Below are 25,163 nucleotides of genomic sequence, written 5' to 3' on the forward strand. Positions count from 1 at the left end.
CTTTAATTTGTCTGATGGTTCAAGTACAGTTGGACAATATCCATCATATCATAGATAAATTTTCACAAATGCCTAGGGTGCCTAAATGGTTTTCTTGGCTTCACTGGAGATGGATGGTAATTATAGATTTGCTTTGTTTATGTCACCGTATTCCTATTATGTTAATATGTGTGTGCAAATTAGTTAGTAGTTTAAAACCTATACATGCTTAAGGTACTATACAAGAAGATATGTCAAAGAAATAATCAATCCTCCCAAGTTTCCTTCATATGCTACATCTATAGCTTTTCTTCTTTCTTCCTAAATACAACGCTTAAATAGAATTCGTGCCTCATATCGAATTTACCGAGTATCATAATTCCTCCAGGTGGTAAAGATACCTCGAGACAAGTGCTGGGCATAGAAGCCACAGGGCATAAATCTGCAAAGAAGTAAAAAGCTAACCTTTGCAAACAATATTGCTTCTCTCTCACTTACCAACTTTACATTTCCCTGTATGGCCCCGGAAGATGACTGGTTAGCCAGAGACGGGTAAAATTCCTCAAGGGAGGAACAACCTAAGACAGGCACAGTCGCAGGGGGGCCATCAGGCGAGAATTTGGGGATCAACAGAGGTGAGGCTCAGAACCTCACCCCCCCTGCTTTGAGAGAAATCTTCTGCATCTGTGGATGTCTTGCTGCCCTTGTCTAGCCTGGATTAATACTTGGTCCATAGGCACACACCTGATCATCTGATCATCTACATTTGCCTTCTTACAGCACTAAACTATGTTTTCTACCTTTATCTTGCATCTACCTACCACTTCAGCATTTTATTAAAAATAAAAATAATAATAATAATAGGAGAAATGTGGGATCAACATATAAATCAAGTACAAAAATCAAACGAATATTCATATTTGACCTGATTGTTTATAGGTCATATTGCATGATCAAAACCGAAAGTTTCTGTGATGAATGCCCTTGTACTGTTCACCATGTAAGAATTTATTCACTATGTAAGAATTCGTTCACCATGTAAGAACTTGTTCGTTATGCTTCAGAAGATTGGAGACTGACGAGAATTAGGCTTGAGATGGATTAATGATTGTACATTGAACGTTGACCCCCCTATACTGAATTTTATTGTTGTAAACAACCATTTGATCAATAAATATGAGAGATGCCCTCTCAAAAAAAATAAAAAATAAAAAAAATAAAATAAAATAAAGATGTAAATGCCTCTAGCTTCTAAATCAAACAGTTTACTTCTGGAGGAGATCTAGGTGACCAGATATTCCAATCCTGGTATTTTATGAAATAAATTTATAGGATCCCCAAGATGAAACAGAGCTGGGACTAAAATCCAGATTCCATGTCCAAGGCTTCCTCATGTTCTGAGTTCCTGTTAGTCTTAGTCCAGCAGTTTACAGACACAAAGTGCAATGGACAAACTTCATGACTGGCAAATTTAAGGTGACTCCACTTGCTTTTTTTCTTTTTGAGGCAAAATTCACATTTAAAAAATTAACTATTAGCCATTTTAAAGTGTATACTTAAGAGGCATTTTCTGCACTATATGTTTGTCTCTTCTTTCCTTATTTAAAAATATTTTGTTTTGCATCTGGTATTTCATTAGTCTCGGTTCCACTGAAGCTCCAGGTAAAGAATGATTTTCAGTCAAGATGAGTGACAGCCTGGGTGGAGGAAGAGGAATGAGATCAGTCCGGCCACGTCCCTCCTCCCACCGAACTCCAGGCTGGGAGAGCTGCTGAGTGAACCCTTTAGGGGATGTTTGCCACAGATGAGAAGTAAGTCACCCATTCATGGCACTGTTTTACTGTGAGTGTTTCTGTTGTCTTTTTATCTTCCCTGTTAAGCCTTGGGTGCAGAAAAAGCAGAGGACAAAGAGCCTAGCAGCTTTGAGAATGATTTTGGTTTGATTCAGCCAACTGTCAGAGGGGCGTGGGGACTATTTAGGAACCTCTGTGAGCAGGCAGCGGTGGGCTTTGGCCTGGGGCTGACTCCCACCCTGTCTTCCCAGGTGAATGTTGAGTGTGCTCCACCTCTCGGTGAGCCCTTCCTCTGAACCTCCCGCCCACCCCAGTTTCTCTCTCCTGAGCTTGTGTCTGGATCTACTCTTCTGGTTCCAAGCATAGAGCCCCAAGTTTCTAAGTAGTCTTTCTCTTTTTTTTTACTGCATGACTTGACTACATGACAGAACTGGGTCTTTTTTTTTTTAACTGAAATATAGTTTATATACAATTATATTGGTTTCAAGTATATAGCATAGTTGTTCAACAGGTACCCACAATTATTAAATCCTCACCCCACTATTGCAGTTACTACCTGTCAACATAGGAAGAAGGTACAGAACCATTGGCTGTATTCACGATCCTGTACTACCATCCCTCTGACCAACTTATATTATGATTGGGATTTTTGTACCCTTTTATCTCTCTCATCCTCATTTTGAGCAGTCTTTTTAGATACTTTGTTCAGACTCTACAGTTTGACTGAAGATTTTTTACATTTGAAGTTTCATGGTATTTGCTAAACTACTGCTTTCTCTTTCATTCAATAAACACACATTGTTATGTCTTAAGCTCTTTCCCTGTGCATGAAATTTGTCAGACCTGTGGTGCAATCTAAAGCTTAAGTCCACGTGGTTCTTACTCTAGTAAGAGAACTAAATTCTAGTAGGGAAGATAAATTAGAAACACTTATTTGACAAATATTCATTGAACTTGCATGATGGTAGGTGCTAGGGCTGCAAAGAAGACCTGGACTAAACACTGGTGCTCACAGTGTGGGGAGAATTGTCAGTTTGGATTGACAGTAAGAGTCATTCACCGAACCTAACCATGAGACCCCTGGGAGATGTTTGACATTCTCATTTAGACCAGGGAAGGCTTAGTCTTATAAGACAGCCTTACAAAGGTAGGCCTAAGAATTCTTTAATATCTTCTCTTATAAACAATTGCTTGAGGGATCAATGTAGGAGTCCATGAAAAGATGTTTTAGTTAGGTACAGATTGGAACTCCAACCCAAATCACAACAGCTAATCTTGCCCAACACTGGCCCCCAGTTTCTTCTGGAGCACAAAGGAGATCAGACAGATTCTATGATGCCTTCCCATGCCCTGGATGGAGATTTTCAGGTACAGCAAGATATTACTGCTTTCTGAAGAAAGGAGTGGTGAGAGGGCAGGACCACTCAATTAGTTTTCATGACAGAGATCCTGAAGAAGCCAGAGGTGCTTACTACGATTTTAGTTAACTGGAAACACACCCTGAGTGTTAGACATCCAAAATTGTTGCTTTCATCTGAACTTGAGAAGAATTAGAAGTGATAGGTTTAATTATGCTGCCCGCCTCCACACTAAACAATATGCACCTATTAAGTTCGTCCAGAGCTGACTGGGTCTATGAGACAATATAATCCAGCTCAGAGTGGCAGGACAGGAGACCGTGTATGTTGTGGATGCTACTGTAGTCTGCAGGTGTCGGTAAGACTTGTGCTCTGTTTCTTGCTCTTTAAATCTTTTTGAAACCTCACTGCTATATAATGACTTAGGATTTTGCATCCTGAGCAAGTCATCAAACGTATTCACATTTGGTGCTTATCCCTAAAAGAAGACTCTCATTTGCTTATAAGAGATTGGATGGCTTTTAAGCGACAGTTCACAAATTGTCTCCTGTACAATGCTGGGATTCTAGAGAAAGTCTATCAGACATTTTTAACTAAAAAAAATTAGCATTTAGTTAACAGGCTCCACATTTCCCCACAAATTCCTTAAATCATTTATTAATACGCTGCTTCAAATTATCTTCGAAGAATTCTAAGCCACATCAGCCGTGGCTGTTTGGAGTTCTTGTACTCCAGAAAAGATAATGTTAGGTAGAATATATGACTCTATGATCTTCATTTTACCATAAATTCCATGGGGGCACTGAAATATCATATTAAACATGGGTATTGTGCTATGTTGAATTGAATTTTCTCTGCTTACAAGTAACCAACAAGAGAGAGAAAGAGAGATGAAGCCGAAACCCCAAGGGGTAGAGGGACCTGTGGGAGGGAACCGGTGTGTCCCTGAGGGAGGAGTGCGCCCTCTTGAGGACCTTGAGGGAGTGGCAGCCACACGTCTCTGGGGACCTCGGTGAGCAGGAACACACTCACCTTCAGAGATTCCCTCCTAGAGTGCTCACTGCCTCAGACACTTCTAGGTCAAAATGTCCCCTTCCTGGGAGAGAAAAGTGGATTGTACCCTCCTCGCTCAGAGTTCAGCTCTAGACCAGCCAGCCATGGTGAGAGGGTAGAACGACATGACAGGAGTAAGACTTACAGGAATCCACTCACGGGCACAGTCAGAGGGCAGCCTGTCATTTACCACACATGACTTTAATCCTTTAACCATGTATTACAGTTAAAGGTGAGCTTTATTTTCCATAGCAGAGCAATAAGCAAATTAAATGATGTCTTCTTTCCTAATATTCTATTTTCAAGACTTTAAAAAATTTATTGAGACCCAGTGCAGAGGTGTGACCAGTGGAGAATAGAGGACAGGTCTGGTGTCTTGGTATGCAATGGGCGGTATGTCAAAGGTAAACACTCTGTGATTACTCTGAACATACAATCAAGAACAGATCTCTTATTTGATTACTTTTTTAATAGAATTTAAATTTTAAAAGAAGAGGTCCAAAAATGTATCATTATTGTTCTAGCCATGAATATTAATTGGCTTCTAGTCTTAAATGTGTGTAGACACATGCATGTATATTTTAGTATCATTGTCCTTCATCACATCTAAAAGTTAAGCTATCTACAGTCTTTCTAAATATGTAGATGGAAACCCATAATTAATGTCTGTATTATGTGTGCATAAATATAGTTGATGAAGTCACTATTTTGGTAGCTGTCTTTGTTTGAAGTCCCATTTCTTTGTCTCACACAAATGTCCTAAGTCTGTTTCCCATAATATAGTGCCCATAATACATCTAATACAAGACCTGAGATGGAAAGACTGCAGAGATGCTTTTCTAGAAGTCTAGAGAACAACTCAGCACGTCTGCAATGGCTTCATTACTAGGGCAGGGATTGTGTCAGTCTGTCCCCGTCATCAGGTCCTGGGGGTGTTAGAAACTATGAAATGTAGGCCCAGCCATGTGTGTGCAAAGATTAGCTTCCTGCCTGGTTAATAGATTATCTTTCTTTCTAGGAAACACATAAGCAACGGTTTCTGCCTTTTCCAGAACTTGATATATTTGGGAATCCTGAAAATCCCCACTGCAGAAGCTTCACAAGCTTTTACATTTCATATGAACAAATGAAGATGTCATCTCTTGAACTATTTATCTCCTTATCATTCCATTAGCTAGGATTTTTTTTTTTAGTTTTCTCAAAAACTAAACTTTCCGATATTTTCTTTCTTTTCATTATTTAGGAATAGAAAAGATGTCTATTTCACTCCTTCTGTCAACCTCAGTCTATGGACTGTGAAAACACATCAGTCATTCAACTTATACGTCTGAAGGAAAACAAAATACTAAAAAAAATTTTTTTGAATCTAACAGAGCAAATTCCACAATTCTCAGGTCATCATATTTTTCCAAAGGAAGTTTACAAGTTTGTATCTCAATTGCCAGACTGAAATCTTTAGAAACCTGGAGTAACAAAGCAAAAAAATGAGACGTGTGCTTTCGTTGGGTTTCTGAGCACTCACAGGACAGACCTGTCAGGGAGCTTTAGCTCTGCACATAAAACTCCCAGGTTCCCCAAGGAATCAAGGTAAATTTCTCTTGCAAGCCTTATTTCTGCCCGTTGTTTTTGCAGTATCTTCCAGGAAGGCATAGAAAGAAATTATGGTTTGCAGTTAAGAAGTCCCGGATTCCAGTTGCGCCTCAGGCCCTCAGCTGCAAAGCCTTGACCTGTTATGTGCTCATTTGCTTCTTTCTTAAACTGGGCATAGCAGTATTTGCTCCCAGGACTGGGGCAGGATGGCAAGCAACAGCTGCAGCATTGAGCACGGTGGCAATGGGCAGGAACTCTGCAAGTGCTGGTGGCTGCTCGTGCTGACACTGTGTTCTGCTCCTCATCGACACCTGCAAACCTCTGGGGGTCCTGGGGGAACAGAGATTACAGTAAGAGCCACCCTGAGAAGTTTCGCAGGGGTTCTTCCCCCATTCCACCCAGTCCCAAGACCTGACTCGTTGCTTTAAGAAGATAATGGCAGGTAGAGTGTGTATCTTCCTTTGTCATTTCCTCATCCCAGTCATGACACAGAGAAATGCCTTGGGATGGGTTACGAGTCTGAAGTATTGATACTTCTGCCTTTGGGGAGGCTGGGGGGCTTGAGGCTGTAGGATTCCAGGGCCTGTTTCCTTCTAGGAGTAACTTCATCTTTCCACCCTAGTGTGCTGTGTAATATTTTAATTTTCTTGCCAGTTGTAGGTGGGATTGTAGGCCTCTAGGAAACCTTGGGCTCAGCTTTTAGACTAGAGCAGGCAGTCTGGAGAGCAGTAGACAGGACTTTTCCATGATGAGTGTCTATAGACCGTACAACCCAACAGTCCCTCTCATGTCCATAATAGGACATGTATGGGGGTACTCAGTGAGATGGGGTCTGTGGAGGTGGGGAGCTGGTGCAATCTGGTGCCCATCAATGGGGATGGGTACTCAAAAGTGGGAGATGTCCACCAGGAAGTCCTACGTAACAGGCTAGATGAGCATACAACAACATGGTAGATCTCAAAAACCATGCTGAGGGCTAAAGGAAGGAACAGAATGAGCTCTTTACACAGATTAAACATGCAGGAGTACTAAATAGCTGTGTACTTTTATAATAACACGTAAAACAATGTAATATACATTTAACACTCAAAATGCTTGCCTGTGGGAAATGGAAACAGAAGTGGGGAATGGAGATAAAAGGGAATGGATGGATGGATGGATGGGTGAAATAAAGTTGCTGAGGCCCTGTGCAGAGGAAGTGGGGATATGATTGACATGGCTCCTGGCCTCTGTATTCGTAAATAAAAATAATTATCAATTTCTGTGTATGTGACTTTTAAAAGATTTAGGAACAATTGTTCTAGGAAATACAAATATTTCCTTGGAAGCCACCAAAAATAGCCATTAATACCAATTCAACAAAAGTTAAATGTCAAACTAGGAGACAAAAAATGTATATGCAAGATCTTTTTCCCACAATAGTTATAAAAGGATGATTTGTAAAGAAAGGCTATTACTTTGAATGAAGATGTTAAAAATTACTAGGTGTATTACATTAATAGTTACAAAGAAATGCCTTCTTTGATATTGAAAGAAGATCATCAGTTGATCTAGGAAGACTAAACTTGGAGGATTCACATTGTATGAGAAGTAGGGAGAGTATTTTCTCTAATCAATACAATCTTGCTTGTCTTACTGGTAATGAGAGTCATGTTCGGCATTTCTGATCTCCGTCCCCTAACCCCTGCCTAGTCCAAAATATCTGAGAGCTGGGTTTGCAACAATTTTGAAATCTGTTTGATTTGTCTTGAAGGAGACTTTTTGGCTGGACGCTAGAAAAGGGAAAGAATGCTATACTGGCTGAATCTTGGGTGATGGGTAGGGTTCAGTCACATGCTGATAAGTGTAAAGGACATTCCCAGTGCAGGAAGCAGCATGATTAATGGCATAGAGAAGGGAATGTGCAGGGCAAATACAGAAACCTGTCTAGAAATGAAGAAACTGTACCATGTGCAGCTATGGAGTTCAGCAGGCCTGGCCTCACGTTGCAGCTCAGGCCCTTCTGCTGCAGCTGATTCATTGTGGGGAGCTTTCAGATGTGCTGTCATATGCTCAGTGGGCGTGGAGCCAGCCACTTCACATTTAAACCTCATAGATTTAAAAAAAAAAAAAGTCTATTGCAGCTGATTATCATTTTCATTTTCACTTGATAATTCAGTTCTCTCTGGCAGTGCTGCCAATTTCTAGGTGAGGACAGATAGAACAACATCTCTGCTAGATCCTTCTTATGTCTTCTCTTCTATTTCTTTTCAATAACAAACCTCTGATGTATTCCCAACCTTAGGACATTTGCATTTCTATTGTCTCTATTGATATACGTGTCTAATGTGCTGTGAGAGGAAGTGACTAGTTATGCATTAGAAGGAGGAACAATTTCTCAGTTCACAGAAGGTTGCAGTGTTTAGTGCCTAAGGCAAATGTTTAAAAGTGAAAAAAATCCAAATTGCTTAGACTAATTTTGTAGCAGTTTGTTTAAGTATAATATAATTCACCTCTGGTACAATTCACCCATTTAAAGTGCACAGTTCCAATGTTTTAGGTATATTACAGTATTAATATTTTTCAATTGTGGTAAAGATGTATAGAACAACATCATGAATGTAATTAAAATTTGCTGTCATGACCATCTTAGGTGTACAATTCAGTGCCACTAATTCATGATGTTGTGCAACCATCAACATCAACTGTTTCCCAACTTTTCCATCACCCCAAACAAAATGCCTAGAATATTGGTATGCTAACCGTTCTGCTTTGCTCCACTCCAAGCCCAAAGGACGGGCTGCTGGAGGCTCGTTGCCTTCTGGAGATCACAGAGGTGGAGGAAAGGGCACCAAGTACAAGGGCCCACGGCTTTCAGATCTAAGCCCTGTAGTTTGCACAAGAATTTATTCAACCATTCCCCACTCCTATTTCTATCTCCCATAGGCAACCATTTTCAGGTCTTTATGTACATTATTCTGTTTTATGTTGTTGTAAAATGTATACAGTTTTTTGTACTCCGGCGTTTTAAAGCTGTGTAAGGTATCTAGGCCTAGAAGTAGATAAAGGGGTAAGGTTTCCCTTCACTGTTTCTAGACTGTCACTGAAACCGGCCTTTCCCCCATACATTCTCCTGGACACACCTTCCTGATTTACATTAAAGAAAAGCACACACACATCTCTCTATTGTGATCTTCCCTTCAACTAGATGTCTTTTATGAGCAGTATAGAGCTTAAAAGAGAAACTATACTCCTTGGTTCCTTTCTTCTGAATTCTAACTCACTGTTCCAGGTGGTCTGTGTCCAACAGGTCTTGGCGACTCTGAGTGAAGCGGAAATGGAAAATACTGAAGACACGTGGGGTAGCTCGCGGAATCACGGGAAGGCTGGAGGTCCTAGATCACAGGAGGCTACAGAACTGGTCTGGGAAGGCCATCGTTGTTGCTGGGGAAGAACTGACTAGCTGCCGTCCTGCCATCAGTTCGTGTGGGATGGTGCTCTGTCCTCACTGCTTTGGCTCACACTGGGGGGCTGGTGCATTTGGCCAAACCGAGGCCTGCAAAAGAAATGCCTGGCTGGCTTTTTTTTAGCATCTAGAGTGAGAGGCGAACTCTGTCTCTTGCTTAGACTCAAAAAGTGAGGAATTTCCCTAACATAGGAAAACAGCTCTGAGGGGGAGCAGCCAGAAGGGTCACAGATGCCCCTACGGGTTAGAAGCATCTGGTGTTCTGTACAGATCTGAGTCTGTTTAACGTTTTCCAACTCAGTTAAATACTCTACGTTGAAGTTTGTTGGCCTCTCTTTCCTTCTGCTATTAAAATAAAAGGTTATGCTTGGACAATTTCTTTTAAGAAGTTCTTTTAGTAAGGTAAAAATTCTGACATCAAAATCTCACAATATTTTTTTCTTTTTCAAGTTTACATTGTTGTGTTTGAAATATAACTGCGGAGCAAGACTTTTCCTACTAAGCTTAACATAGCTTATCTCCAAGATTCTAATCAGCTTCTTAATCTGAACCAATATTTACAGTTTTGTAATTTTTAAAGTTGATTTTTCTATTGCCTTTCTTGCTTTAAAGTAGCATTGTCAGATTTTCTTTTAAAGGGGGTGTATAGCTTGTATTACTATAAGGCAGAAAAAGAGAAAAAAACGTCAGAGTTAAGAATGAAATATAGGGGGAAAATACTGCTATTTTTGTAACCAAATCCTAGGTGAACAATAATTTCTATTAGTGAAACATCACTTTATCCAGATTGCATTATTTCTCAGGTAAATAGGAGAATTTCTTGTCTGTGAAGAGCTAGTTTGTATTTGTTTACTAGTTAGGAATTTCACTCTTTATTTTGTGAAGTTTCAGAATCTTAGTTTGCTTCACCGAAGTCCTATTTATCTGACAGTTTCTAAATAAGTAATGGCATTTGTGCTATCACTGCTCAAATTCATATTAAATGTACCTTCTCACCATTTCCTGCAGCTTTCTGGAAATATGCTATATTTACTCAATGATATCGTATCTCATTTGCCCCACAAACCTTAAACTCTAATGAAACTGAAGAAACTCTGGGAAGGAATTAGGCACTTGCCTGACATTAGACCACTGTCCATTATGAAATAGACCAGATTCCAGACCTACCTATGTTCCTGGATAGAGAGAACAGCAGTGTTGAGTGAGATAACAGGCATCAGAAAGACAGCATTGCTGGTGGGAGGGGAGGTACTTTGTGTCATCTCCTTTCAAATGTCAGAAATCCATGGCCCATGGTGCTGCTGAAGCCTGTTCTTGTCTCTTCCTAGGACAGGCAAACTTATCTGACCCCTGCCCCCCTCCAAGTCAGGGAATGTAGAGAGAAGCTGGCGTGGGAGGGAAGGGGAAGCCAGCCAGATGGTGGAGGCATGGAGATGAGGGAGGTGGGGTGAGTGTGAGTGTAGGTATGCAAATTAGCTTTTCTTACCTCACCAAGAGCCAGTGGCAGACAGATGACTGCACCCTTAATACTACCCTTTTTTTGGTCCAGCAGGCAGTAGTGGTTGATTTTGTGGTTTTGCAGAATGCATGTACTTTTATTTTTCCTTTTCAAATGGTGGAAGTAGTGGAAGGACCTACAAAGGGAAAAATCTAGATTTAAATATTGTATCTAAGAAAAATTGATCTTATGTCCTTCCATCTTTTGCAAGGTGCCCCATTAAGTAGGTGCCCATTCATACTTTGACAATACTAATGGAAAGTTCTATTCCTTCTATTAAAAAAGTCAATCCAAAATAATCAAACTATGCCTGAATATCTAAAAACCAAAGAAATGATAAAACTGACAATGAAATCCAAACTCAACAGCCATAATATCTCATTGGCTTACAGATAATTGTAAAAAGATTCAGCAGAGCACATGTCAGAAGTACTAACATAGGCCCTTCCTTCCACATCCTGTCAGTTTCTGTGGGGTGGGGACTGTGTCTTGATTATTTCATAATTTCTCTAGAGCTGACTATTGTGGTATTCACTGAAAGTTTGTTAAAAGGAATCAAGTTATAGTAAGTTGATCGCTACATATTCAATATTTGTGTAGTTACTGACTCTATGTCAAAATAAACAGCGAGCACAACAAAGCAGAATGGTTAACATTTTGAGAACTCAGTGTTGTAACAGGCACTGATTTTTCTCAGTACTGCTCTCATGCTTTATATGCTAAATTAAATAGTACCTTTCCAAGTGGAAGGTAAAGATTCTAATATCTATTTTTGTAGAGGAAAAGAAAGGAATAAATATTTCCTGAGCACTCACTAGGTACAAGATATATTTTACATGTATTAGTGTATTCAATCCTTTCAACGTCCCTGTACGTAGTTCTTTCTCTGATTTTTACAGGTGAGGAAATGAGGGTTCACTGACGTTAAGTAACATGCTAGAGGTCACATAGTGTGTGACTGAGCAGGATTCACACTGGGTATTCCTGAATATCCTGCACTGTCCTGCCTTTATGCTACCTGAATGCTGCTATCTCTATTGGTCCCCCAGTTTCAGTTTTATTTTCTAGTGATTGGATAAATCAGCACACTCCATGTTTAAAGTATTCTTCATGCTTTTTCTCATTTCCAGTCCCAGTGGCAGACATAGATCAGACACCAAGATCATCAACTTCAAATCATTTTTTGAGCTTTAAAAAAAATAGGAAGGGAAATAGTGTATTGCTGGTGATCTACAAGAGTATAAAATCTGATCCTACAATGCAATTCTGTAATCCGCTTCTACCAAATTTCCAAACCTTGTCATTCACACTGTGCTTGCTAATATGTGATATGTGTGTCTTATTCTTGTATTTGGTATGTATCCTATTGGATGAACATCTTTTAGATCAATCAACATGTCTGATGTTAACCACATTGGGGCATCTGATATACCTGTGGTGCAAGTGATGTATCTATGGTTCTCGTTCTCATTGCTTAGCATGCCACACTCAATTTTTTAAATATGCATCTTTAATCAAATGGTTGATTTCCTCTTGTGCCTTTATCAGTAATCATAATCAAGTTTGCTGCAAGCATTTGAGATGACATAGTAAACCTGAAACTGAAATAGGCTGTTATTATTTAAAGAGAAAAGGTCTTACATGTTATTTACTGTATTTAGTTCTATTTTATCAACAATAGTCACTAAGATAAACATTACAGTTCAGACTCTTATTTTCACACAAGGGTAATTTAAAATAGTAAGTTTTTCAAATGGAATTCTTACAAGGTCTTTTAAGTAATAGTTTTGAGAATTTTAAAAAGTATCTCTTGACTCATGTCTACCAGCAGGCTTTGCTCAAACGAAGTATGTAGAAGTATCTCTTAGTTAAGGGAGACTCGTTATGAGAAATGACTGATGGGTGAAGGGTCAGGGTACTTAAGTTGTCTGTGGTTGTCTATCGCTCTACTTAAATATGAGGGCCTGTGGACAGAAAAGTGAGAGCATTTCACCATCTACAGTGTCTGCCTGGGACATTCTGCTACCTTGAAGAATCTTAAGATTCAGCTGAAATGATAGACCAAATAGCAATATACTAACTTTCAAATGACTGCTTTAGAGGATAAAGCCACAGGGGCTCATAGGAGGAACGAAATCTTAATTATTTTGCGGTGAAACTTGACTTTTAAAAGTAAAAATGTAGGACTCACCTCTGTGACTTTCCTTTCTCCTCTGACAACTGAGGCCTCTTTTCTCCATCTCTTACTTTGAGATCAACCCAACTGAAATTCCTTAAAGGAAGCACACAGTAAATGAAAAAAAACCTGAGAGGTTAAGATTAGAGAAATGAAAGCAATTTCTTTTAAATGACAACGGGTTTTTGAAAATCTTGTGAAACAGTTGATTCAAGTTACTACAGGGTGATTTTTTCAAGCAAATGTCACAATGATGAGACTTTTCTGCAGTCACGGCTATCACGGCTTGTCTGATCTAGTTACTTCTGGTATGTAATTGTATACACACTTAGATGGTTCTGGGGGTAGCTCAAGAGCTCCCGTGAGACCAGGGGCAGGAACAATGTGCTGTATTTTCTCTGTGTTCTCCATGGCAGTGTCTTATTACTTTATCATCCATGATCTCTTCTGATAAACCCAAAATTCTCATTTGCCCCCAAAATCTGTAAAGCCCCTTAGGAACAGGAGGCTCTCTGTCTTTCCCCACCATGTCCAGTCGAGAATCACAGCCTTTACAAAGCCTCTCTGGTTCAGGAGATTTAGTCAAACTTTTAAATATGTATTACTAAAGCCATAGGTAATTTTTTTGCTTTCCGAATACAAAATATAAAATTATATATTAAATATCCTTTATCGGTCACAATGTTACTTCACCTTCTGCTAACTCCCCTTTTCTCCTCTTCATCTCCATTCTGCTTTTTGAGTTAAGCTTGTGACACGTCTTCAGTTGTTTAGAAACTTGCTATGTTATTGAAAGATTTTAGGTCCCTGGATTAAGAGAGATCAGTATTTGTACCTGAACAACAGAAGGCTCAGTGCCCAAATACATAATCTGATAAAATAAAATGAAAGTATTAGTGAAAAACAATTTCATAGGTAGAAACTATTGTTTTAGATTTCTTTCTTTTTTATTAGGTGCTTAGTTTGTAGTGTTCACATTCCAGTCTTCCCAAGACAAAAATGGCAGCAGCTTTTGTCATTGGGTTTCACCCTTAACACCTCAAATACATCTTTTAAATCTGATCAAGCCCAGTTTAAAAAAAATATATTAAGGCTGTATATGATTTCTAACACCTAAAAAAATTACACAGGTTTTATAGCATGGGCGTGAAAAATGAAGAGTCCACAGAAAACTTTAGAGGTCAGGCAATAAATAAGGTGGAAACTTTATCTACTTACAGAAAATAAAGAAGTTTCAAAGTATATTTTGTGAGTTTTTAAAGCTAATCTAGAAGAGACCAGAATGTTTTCATTTATTTGTTTGTGATAAGATCTACATAAAGTGAAATGATCAGATCTTGTGTACAATTTCATGAGCTCTGATAACTGTATTTATTCAAGTACCCATAACGCTATCATTCCAGAAAGTTCCTTAACAACCAGTTCCGATTTCTTTCACATAGATTACACTTACTTGTTCTTGAATTTCCTATAGCTGAATCATATAAAATGTACTCTTTCTATTGCTGCACATAATGCTCATGAAATTCATACATGTTGATGCATGTATCTGTAGTTCATTCTTTTTAATTATCTAATAGTACATATACCATGATTTATTTGTCTCTTCTGTTGATGGGCATTTGGACTGTTTCTAGTTTGGGCTCTTATGAATAAAGCTACTCTGAACTTCTTGTACAAGTCTTTTAGTAGAAATGCTTTCATTTGTTTGGGGAGTAGAATTGCTGGACTAGAGGGTAGGTGAATTTTTAGCTTTATAAAGAACAAACACTTTCTGAAGTGGTTGTTACCATTTTAACACTCCCATCAGCAATATATGAAAGTTTCAGTTGCTTTATTACTCAATATATTTTAGTAAACCAGAGAGGTCCCTATTTACTTTTCAATGTCTTCTGTCTCTCTTCAGGGACTTTAACAGAATCTTTTTGGTAACGTTAAATTGCAGGTATGTGGGTGTCCAAATTCCAGATGCTTCTTGCCCAGTTTCTAATATGCATTCTCAACATAAACAAGTAGAAGCATTTACAGAGCATACAGTCATCTCATTTTATTGAATAGTTCTGTCTCTGAAAAACTTGTGTGTAAGGCTAATTTTTTGTAAATCAAGTCACTTACTGAGATAAGTTTCCCCTATTTTAATGTCGAGTTCAAATCCTCTTTTTCCATGATGTCCTCTCTTGTCCTGGCCTCAAGAGATTTCTTCATTCTCTAAATTTTAGCAGTCCCAGTGATCAAATGTTACTCCTTTGGGCCTTTATCATGCATGACTTGATTGATTAACTTATTTATCCACATGTATACATTTCATTTTCACACAAATATATTCCATACTCAGTATCTTTATTGAGAGAATGAACCACATTTCATACTTTAAAAAATCTTTCATAGGATGCAGTGTACTTCCTTGCATGCAGGAGCTACTGAATAAAATTTCTGACTCAATTGGTTTTCTATTTTTGTTTTGCTTTTGGCAAGGCATAACTGTTATGGTTTGGCTTAAATAATTACTTGTTTTAATTCTATGGCAATTTCCTCAATTTTCCATTTTTCTTGACTAGTGAAAGCCAGGCCTAAAGTTAAGATTGACTAGAATCCTCTTCCCAGACTTCCCTATTTCCTAGTTTAAAACATTCCCTACACAATGTGGTTTGAAATAAACCTGCCGTAAGGAGACTAGGGATTCCATCTGGGGTTTCCCTTTAATTCTCCCCTGGGGCTGTGGATTGCCATTTACAGGCCTCCACAAAGTACTGGATCCATTTGCCAGTCCCTGGAGGTTGACATTCTTCGAAGCCCAGCTCACAGATCATCTGACTCCAAGCAGTTGACTCCTCTAGGATGCAGAGGCCTGTCTGGTCCTTGGGGTACCTATACTACGTTGTTCATGCCTCCTTTTCAGTACCTGGTACTGTGAAGCAGAATTTATTTTTATGTATGTTTGTCCACATTTGGCTATGACTTTTCAGTTATCCTAAACCTTTAAGGGTTTCTATTTAAACATTTTTTAAAAACATGCAAATCCCTGCAGAGGTTTCAGCTGGGGAAAAGACTAATCTCCTTACGGCATTCTACATAACAGGGCTGGAAGTAGAACCATTAATAAGGACACTATCATCACTCAGAGTGCCCAAAGCTCACAGAGGAGCAGCAGCCCCGTGATTTTCAGTAATGTTTATGTACATGACTTGATTAATATTTAAAGAACATCTTGGTCTCATTTTTGCCACTATTAAGGTAACTAACCTGTCATTACAGACAAGTTCCTAAAGTGTTGTGAGGTGCCTTTTTAGGTTATAGTTAAGGGTGAGGCTTTGCAGACATTTGAAACCGTCTGGGTTCAAGGGCAGTCCTGTCCCAGCTAGGCAGCCTTAAGGAAATTCATTTATAAAAAGGATGAATTTTCAAATGGAAATAATTCAATTCTCCTCTCACAGAGCGGCTGTGTGGATGGATAACCCACGAAAAACCCAGTGCAGGGCACTTAGCTAATCCCAACAAATGTCAGCCTAAAAGTTAAAAACTTTTCAAGGGGATTAATGGACATTCTATTAGGAATAGTTGCCAATTACAATTTAGTTGGTCCTTTTTAAAAGGAAAAAGTCATTTCTACCTAAATTTTCACTACTTCAGGTTTGGCTGCATCGTATTTTAGTGAAGGATGACAACAGCTTGTGCTATTTACTTCAGTGACATTTTAATAATATCAATTGTGAGGTGGTTTTGATTTTATAAGGCCCTAAATTGTTAAAAAATACAGAAATCATGGACCGACCACCAGCACTGGTAGCAAATGATTTAATGACAGGGCTTCTGCTTTTTCTGGGGTCTTTATCTGTCGGTTTGAAGACCCGAGCACGTCAATTTGGCAGGGAGGAGGTGCTCTGACAACACCAGTTTCCATCTGAGAGGAAAAAAAAGGCTTGGACAACAGCGCCGATTACGTAACCACAGCGGCCGGGCCTCCAGACCGTTCTCCGACGCCGCTCCGCCCGGCGGGTGTAAGGTTACAACGCCGAGGTCATCCCGGCCTCCGCGAGTTCTAACGGGTGGCTGCCGGGGCCGTTTACATTTGAATTTCCCTGAACTGCCGGGCGTGGGCGGCGGCGCGGGCCCGCCCCGAAAGTCTCCGGGCTCCTTCCCGCCAGCCGCCGGCCCGCCCCCTGCAGGGGTTCCCGCGCGCCGGGTCCAGGGTGGCAGGGCGGGCGAGCAGCCCGAGTGGCCCCTCCCGACCGCCCTCAGCGCTTCCCCCGCCACGCCCAGCCCCACGCGGCCGGCCGACGGTTGCTCCGGGGTAGAATTTTGAATTCACAGGCCCCGCCCCCAGGCTGCTCGGGCGCGCCGCCTGCTCCCCATTGGCTGATGACGGTCAGGTGGGGACGCAGAGCTCCCTGGCCATATTGGGGAGCGGTTGCGGTGGTCTGAGCTGCCTCCTCCTCCTCCCCATGGGCCCCTCTCCCTGCCCGCCGCGCCCCACGGCCTGAGAGGAAGCAAAGTGCTGCGGCCGGGAGACTCGGCGGCGGCGGGGGCGGCGGCGCCCGCGGACTCTGCTCGGCATTCCCGGTAACCCTCTCTGCGGTCTTCCCGAGTGTGTGTGCGCGTGTTTCCTTACAAAGGGCATTTTACGACTGATCGGTTCATAGTCCTCCCCTTTTGCCCTTTGTGCTGTAACCTCTCTCCCGCCATCGCAGGTGCTGCTTCCTCCCCACGTCGGCCTCTCCTAGCGCGCTGGTCGCCGGTGTGTGCCTTCGGTCCTGGCTTCGCTCCTGCAGCGTCCCCTGCTCATTCTCCGCCGCCGATCGCCCCGCCGCCCGCCATGGCGACCGCGACCCCCGTGCCGCCGCGGGCGAGCAGCCGTGCCAGCTGCCCTGCCACGCCGCTGAGCCCTACGCGGCTGTCGCTGCTGCAGGAGAAGGAGCTGCGCGATCTCAATGACCGGCTGGCCGTGTACATTGACCAGGCGCGCTGCCTGGAGACGGAGAACAGCGCGCTGCAGCTACAGGTGACAGGAGCGGGAGGAGGTGCGCGGCCGCGAGCTCACCGGCCTCAAGGCGCTGTACGAGACCGAGCTGGCCGACGCGTGCGGCGCCCTGGACGACACGGGACGCGAGCGCACCAAGCTGCAGATCGACCTGGGCAAGATCAAAGCCGAGCACGACCAGCTGCTCCTCAAGTGAGTGCTCGCCAGGCGGCCGCGTGAGCTCTCCCGAGGGGCTGGGGCTGCAGCCAGAGCGGGAGGACGGGGTCAGTGCCCACGCCCTTCGGAAGGGGCAGGGTGTCCGTCTCCGGGAAGGTGAAGGGATCGAGTGTTTCTTAGTGGGGTAGAGGGGTCGCGGAGGGGGCTCGAGTTGCCGTGATGGCAGGACTTGGGTACACCTTTCCCGATCCGGGATACCTAGCAGGACCGGCTGAGGTGCGCCAATGTGGCTGTGGAAGAGGAACATGCCCGGCTTTGGGCCCGGGATCCCGAGATCCAGAAGGGTTCTCCCGCGTGGAAGCCCCGCGGGTCGCCGGGGTAGGGAGGTGGCGTCTGGGCGCGTGCTCGAACACGCACCCTGGTTTCCGGCCAGGCCCGACCTATTTACTTTTCTTTACATAAAAAAAGTAAGGGCAAAAAGCAGACTGCGGTAGGGTGACACCAAAGTTACTTACCTCTCCTCATCACCCTCCAGAAGTTTTCTGTAAGCACTGATGTTGGTGTCCAAGGCTAACGTTACATCAAGAAGCTGCTCATAAGTCATTCAGCTGCTGCTGCTGCATCTGGTCTCTTATTTCCGCCATCTCCCTCTCTGTCAGACAGCGTGTCCTGAAAGTGGTCTCTTTCTTTGGCAAGCAAGTCCTCCAACTCTTGAATCCTCTCCAAAGATGCTCTAGACTTCAGATTCAAGGGAACACATTGACTTTCTAGGAACATTAGTGTAAGGCTGGAGGCACCAGAGGGAGGAGTGAGCATGTCGGACACCGGCCTGATGACGTGCCAAAATCCCCAGTTACTGCCCCCTCTCAACCTGGATAAGGTGCCTTAGGCTAGCCAATCCTCCCGCTGCTGTAAATCTAAGCTCTCGCTCCCCCTACCTTCTTTTTAGAAACTCGCTGCCTGCCCTGCTGGGCACGATTTCTCCGGCCTGTGACTAACCAGACTGGCGAACATTGCCCAGGATTGCGTCCTATTATACTTTTGTCTCCTTTGTAGCCTCCTCACCTGGTTATTTCGGCTTGATTTTACCTCACAGCTGGTGCCGAAACCCAGGAGGGAGATAAGGTGTGGAGCTCCAGCCGGCCACCGGCAGTTCCCATCCCTCCTTCCCTGATCTGGGACCTACTCTCAGCACCTCTGACAGCGATTCAGTGAGTCCCTCCTTTCCCCCCGTCTGTTTTCCCAGTCCCGTCTCCGTCTGGCTCGAAATCGTAGCGACATACAGATTCTCCAGGCATTAAGCCTGTTCTGGTCCCGAGATAGAAGAGACGTCCTCACCCAGGCTTCCATATCTCCGGGGAAGTGCCGGGCACTTCCCTGTCTCCTCTTAACCTGAGTGAGCTTGGGATGCTGAACTGGCCAGTTTAGGGGCTCTGGGAAATGGGTAATAACAGACATGGAGAACCAGTCCTCTAAATTGGAGGCTCAGACCCTCTGCGGTGTCTTATATTCAATCTGGCGACCCTAGATATAGTAGAGGAGATCCATAAATGGAAGCTGGTCCGACTCTGTTCTCAAACTTGGCCCCAGTATCCTCTAGACAATCAATCTCACTGGCCCTCGGAGGGAACTTTTGATTTTAGCCTCCTCACCAACTTAACTAATTTCTGTCGCTGAACTGAGAAGTAGTCTGAAGTCCCATGTGTCCAGGCTTTTTGGACATTGCGCTCCTGCCTAGACCTTTAAGTGTTCAACGACCCAGGTTCTACTGGCCTGATCTCCAGTTAAAGATTGTCAGCCTCTTCCTCTGCCTAGTCCTTCCTCCTTTTCAGATCCACCAGAGGACCTTGGTCTCCAGCCTCTCTCAGCTTGCGATCCCCTCCCCCTCCCCCGCATTGCTGCCATCTTTAAGTTCTTTGCCCTCACATGTGTCGCTGCCATCTTAAAGTCCTACATTCTCAACCATGCTGTCTTCCTGCTCCTCTCTTCTGGTGGCTGCACCACACCCTCCCCCTCTCCGCCTTTACCGCCCTCTTTCCCCACCGGAACAGGCACCCCCCCCTCTGGTTCTGGAAGCTACCGACAAGACTCCTCCTAGCACAGACCAACCTCCTTTCTCTCCCGACCCTACACCCCTTCCCACACCCACCATTTTGTAGGTGGTCTGGTGTGGTTGTTGGGAGTGGGTGGGCTTGGCGTAGCAAGTGAACATCTTAGTGATTGTGTATTGCAGTGTGTGTTCCTGCCTGCAGCCTGAATATTTTTGTGGTGACCTAGAATCTTGAAGTTTTGCTAAGTAGACGTATTTTGTGCTTAGAGATTATGCTGTAAAGCACATGGTTTCAGGAATTATAAAGTGTGTTCATGAATTTGTTAGCCTAAAGAATGCTTGTACAATGGTTTACAATAGCCCACTTCTCAGTGTTCACTGAAAATTAAAGTTCCTAATGGTTTTAAGGTCTAATTAAAGCTACTTAAAGAAGAAAACATCTCTACTTGTTAAAAAAAGATGTATGTTTTAATAAGAGAAAGTATAAAGAATAGAAATTCATTTTGTTGAGGGTAAAAGAAGGTAATTGTTCTAAAGTACAGCTATTTATTTAAAGATGGAGAACACTGAATGTAAAAGGAAAGTTGTAGAAAGCTTGTGGAAGAATTTAATGTGGTCATGCTACATAAAATTAAAGCAAATGAGTCTTGGTATCAAGTACACAGCAAAATTATAATTTTGTTTTCAGTTAAAAAGACAAAGTTTTCTTAACTGTTAGTCTGCTCTTAATATTGAAAGATTGCAAAAGGTTCTCTAATTGTTCTATCAAAGCAGTTTCTCATGCTTAAAGTCTCAAATGGTTGAGTATTTAAGATAATGAGATCTTAATATGAAAAGGACCAAAAGCTAAGCTTTGCTAATAACTGTAACCTTCTGTATTTGCCTTTAAAATCTTTTATTGTCATTCTAGTTAAATAGATAAGTATTGTTTCATAGTGACTTATGATTCTATTTAGACAAATGCCTTAAGAAACTTTAACAGCTTCCCAAAATCAAATTCAAAAAGGTGCTTTTACCTCTAGTTAACTCTGATATTTTCCAGAGAGCCCCTGGAACGTATCAGAGGAATTTTTTCTCATTAGAGAAAGTATTTGGCCAATTTGGCTTTTTTTTCTCATTAGAGAAAGTATTTGGCCAATTTGGCTTTTTTTTTTCTCATTAGAGAAAGTATTTGGCCAATTTGGCTTATTTATCTGATATAAAATTACCTGCTTAATTACCTAGAAAGCACTGTCAAAGGGAATGATGCTAAACTTTGTTACTGAGTGTTTTGTGTTACAGAAATATCCGAATTTCCTTATGTCAACTGTCTTACAGTAAGCTCTCATCAGATCTTTAACCATTGTCATTTGTAACTCTTTTGTCATTTATAGTCACTGTTTCATTACTCCTAAACTAGTAAAGAACTAGATTTCACCATAACAAGTATTAGTTACATGAGACATAAGTTAAAAAGGCAGAAGAGGGACCCCAAACTCCACTCCGTGACCTGGTAACCATGGCCTTTAAAGTCTTTAATACCTGTGATGGAGAGAGAACATGAGAGGAGGACAGTGTCCCGAACTTGAGCCTTTGCGGCAGCCCTGTGGCCGGCAAGACAGGGGTCTCATCACAGCAAAGATTGGACCGGAGCTCGTGAGCCTCCAGTGCAGCCAAGAATGCCACTGGGCAAAGAGATGCCCCAGCCTGACCCATAAGCCGACCAAACCCTGCCCAGATTGCAGTAAGAGAGGTCATTGGAAAGTAGAGTGCCTGATTGGGGAAGGTCATCCCCCCACGACAGAGTCTCGTGGGAGGCAGGTCCCCCTGAGGGACTCCCCTCTGAACCTGCTGAACTTACTCAAGAGTGAAGCTGCCTGGACTTGAACAGCCCTATCACCCTTGCTGAGCCCAGGGCCATGCTGTGGGTAGCGGGTAAGTCTATCTCCTTTGTGTGAACCTGATAATGCCTTATGAGGTCTGCCTTATAGCGGAATCCTTTCCCAAATTCAAGGCATGTATGAGCGAGCTCTCCTGAATGAATTTTCAGGTGACTATTAAGTAGCTTCTTGCTTGCAAAACATGTCCCACACTGCATACATTGGGGCTGTTTTGCTTATAGGGTCTGGGACTCTCTGGGACTGTTTTGCTTATAGGGTCTGGGACTCTCTCTGGGACTCTCTCTGGGACTGTTTTGCTTATAGGGTCTGGGACTCTCTCTGGGACTGTTTTGCTTATAGGGTCTGGGACTGAGGGGCCCTTCCCTGCTGGAGCTCTTAGCTGCCTCTCCTAGAGAGGGGCTCTGATCATGGACAGGCACTAGGCAATCCTAGGGCAGCTGCTCTGCGAGTGTTCCCAATGGATTTTTCAGCTCTTTGGAGTGTTTGGGTAAATTGAGCCCATTTCCACCTATCACGGAGCCATGGACACCTGGTATCCCTTCCTTGGAGTCCTGGAATTTCCTCTCCCACGGCTCCTTTTGATGCCCTTCAGGCATGGGGGCTACCTAATCTGTTTTACCTTCCTATCACGGGCATTTACATCCTTCCCAGGTCTCGGTCGTGAGTGTCATGGGAATCCCCTCTAAGCCTCTAGAGACAGGTCCGGTAGCCTGCACCTTTGAGAGCCATCCTCTTACCCACTCATTTCTAGTCATCCCATCCTGTTCCATCCCTTTGTTAGGGAGGGATCTTCTCTCCAAGCTTGGTGCCTCTATCTCCCTGCCTCTTAGTCATCCCCAACCAAGCTCACTGATCATCTTAGCCAATATAAGTTGTAGCCCTGAGGCCTCCACAGACCCTCCTATACCGTCGACCGGTGTTAACCCGATAGTCTGAGACACCTCTACTCCTGTAGTGTCGAGCCATCATGCTCCAGTCCCATCTGTGTCAAGGACCCATCCTCTTCTCCTTCTAGACCCCATTTCCTATTTCCCAAGCCCATCTCAAGGGCATCCAACCTATCATTAACCATCTTCTTTCCCCAAGGCTTCTGGTACCAACTAATTCTCCCTGTAACACTCCAATCCTTCCAGTCAAGAAGCCATTGAGGGCCTACCAGCTTGTTCAAGACCTACGGATAATCAATGAGGCTGTAGTCTCTCTTCACCCAGTCATCTCTAACCCTTATACTCTTATCGTAGGTTCCCCTGGACACCTCTCCTACCTACCTTACTTCTCACTCCTAAGAAAGATACCCCCTTGTCCCACCCAATGCTCGTCTTTCCATTCTTTTGTCCAGGCTATGGACAAACCTCAGTCTGTCTCTCATCGTCTGGACAACAGTATTGGACGGGGCAAAGCCTGGGTGATCATGCTAGATGTATCTGTCCTGAGAGACGATGACAACATATCTGCTAGAACCTTCGGCCACTGATAGGTCGGACAGTAGAAGTGCACAAGACCATGTGGGTACATCAGTACTCGCCCCTTCCCTCCAAGCTGCCTCTGGCCTCCCACCAGCCTCAACCCTACCCACACCGCCCCTCCTCAGCTGGAAGTAGCCAGATCGAGTCGGCGCCCATTATAACCAAAAGGCTGGAATGTAAGGCTGGAGGCACCAGAGGGAGGAGTGAACACGTCGGACACCGGCCTGATGACGCGCCAAAATCCCCAGCTACTGCCCACTCCCAACCAGGAAAAGGTGCCTTAGGCTAGCCAATCTTCGCGCTGCTGTAAATCTAAGTAAGCTCTGGCTTCCCCTACCTCCTTTAAAAACTCGCTGCCTACCCTACTGGGTGCAACTTCTTTGGCCTGTGACTAACCAGACTGGCAAACATCGCACGGGATTGCGCCCTATTAAACTTTTGTCTCCTTTGTAGCCTCCTCGCCTGGTTATTTCGGCTCGATTTTACCTTGCAATTAGCATAGATAGCTATTTTAAACTATTTCCTGGGCTGGAAAACAAATAGAACTCTAAGCAAACTCGAACATAGAATTAAAAGGATTTTTACTTTAAGATATTAGAAATCACAATACCTCCAATACAAAATACAGACCTCAAGACAATTTTGGCTTATAGAAGACTAAAAAAAGATGTCCATGAGTCCACTGTTAAGTACCATAAATGTGCATGTAATTTTTCTGTATTTGAACAAATACAACAAATTTTTAAGTTGTGATTTTAGTATAAACAAGTCAAGTAAAAGTATAAACAACAAAAACTAAAAAATAGGAAACTAATTCATTGACAAAAGAAACCTAAAAATGGAGGAAAGTATGCTTGAGAGAACTTATTCAGAAACTGAAGGGATCTGGTTGCCCCTCAGGCTGCTGTGCTCTCTCATGCTCAGCTGGCACACAGAGTATACAGTATGGTGTGGTCCATAAAATTGTAAATATAGAAACTTTATATTTGGTAATTTAAAAAAGAGAAATCACACACCTTACACCAGAAAGTTCATCTTAGCGACCTTGTTGCTTACTAGGTGATTATTGTAATTTCCCAAGACAGAATTCATCTTAGTAGCCTCAGAAAATGACAAAGGTAATCAGCTTGTAAAGACTGCTGGACACAGTGTAGGCCCTCAGAGTCATAAGGAGCTGCATTAGAGCAGGAGAAAATACTGCACAAAAAACAAATCTGTATGGCGAAAGATAAAAAGGAGCTTCACACTGCAGAGACACTAGCCTCAAGTTAGTAAATTTATTTCAAACATGTAGAGGTTAAAAGTTTTGAAATTGCTTTACACATACACAGGTTAAACAACTAAGTAGATGGGAGTGTAGAAACCAGATTTTTTACTCTCAAGAGAAAAGTTACAGATAAGCAAGAAAGGAAACCTAAAAGAAACGCTGTGGTAGTGAGTTAGCATCACAGACATCTGCATCAACTCCTGTTCAGCTTAACATAAACACACACAGAGTTCCAGTAAGTGTGCCAACATAGGTCAGCACAACCATATACATTACCCAGCTCTGTCCACAAGGGGGCCCAGAAGCAGTGACCAGGTACCAACAGACATTCAGGGTGCTTGGCCCACTGGTTCAGGCAGTGGTGACAGGCATAGCGCCTGGGAAGCAGGAAACAGCTCTTTCCTCCCCCAGGCACCAATACCACTCCCCTGTGACCCCCGACATTGCCTCAGGGGCTGAGCAGCTCCAGAGAGT

The 25,163-nt window shown here is 42.8% G+C and overlaps 1 protein-coding gene across 7 annotated transcripts in view; it reads right to left on the reverse strand.

Annotated features, from left to right (window-relative positions):
* Window positions 1-3,836: 3,836 nt before the first annotated feature.
* LOC118972007 (uncharacterized) overlaps window positions 3,837-25,163 on the reverse strand; it is an 86,845-nt gene continuing 65,518 nt past the window's right edge. For 2 of the 7 annotated variants that reach the window (XR_012125267.1, XR_012125265.1), the window contains 5 exons: window positions 18,542-18,764; window positions 12,908-12,988; window positions 12,149-12,317; window positions 9,037-10,852; window positions 3,842-6,103 (listed from right to left, as the gene is read on the reverse strand). The gene's annotated coding sequence lies outside the window, so the exon portion shown is untranslated. Of the gene's footprint in view, window positions 6,104-7,720; window positions 7,862-9,036; window positions 10,853-12,148; window positions 12,318-12,907; window positions 12,989-18,541; window positions 18,765-25,163 lie in introns of all 7 variants that reach the window. The other 5 variants (XR_012125263.1, XR_012125264.1, XR_012125268.1 and 2 more) reach the window with 5 other exon arrangements.

The sequence above is a fragment of the Manis javanica genome, chromosome 14, assembly GCF_040802235.1.
Source record: "Manis javanica isolate MJ-LG chromosome 14, MJ_LKY, whole genome shotgun sequence".
NCBI classification, from domain to species: Eukaryota; Metazoa; Chordata; class Mammalia; order Pholidota; family Manidae; genus Manis; species Manis javanica.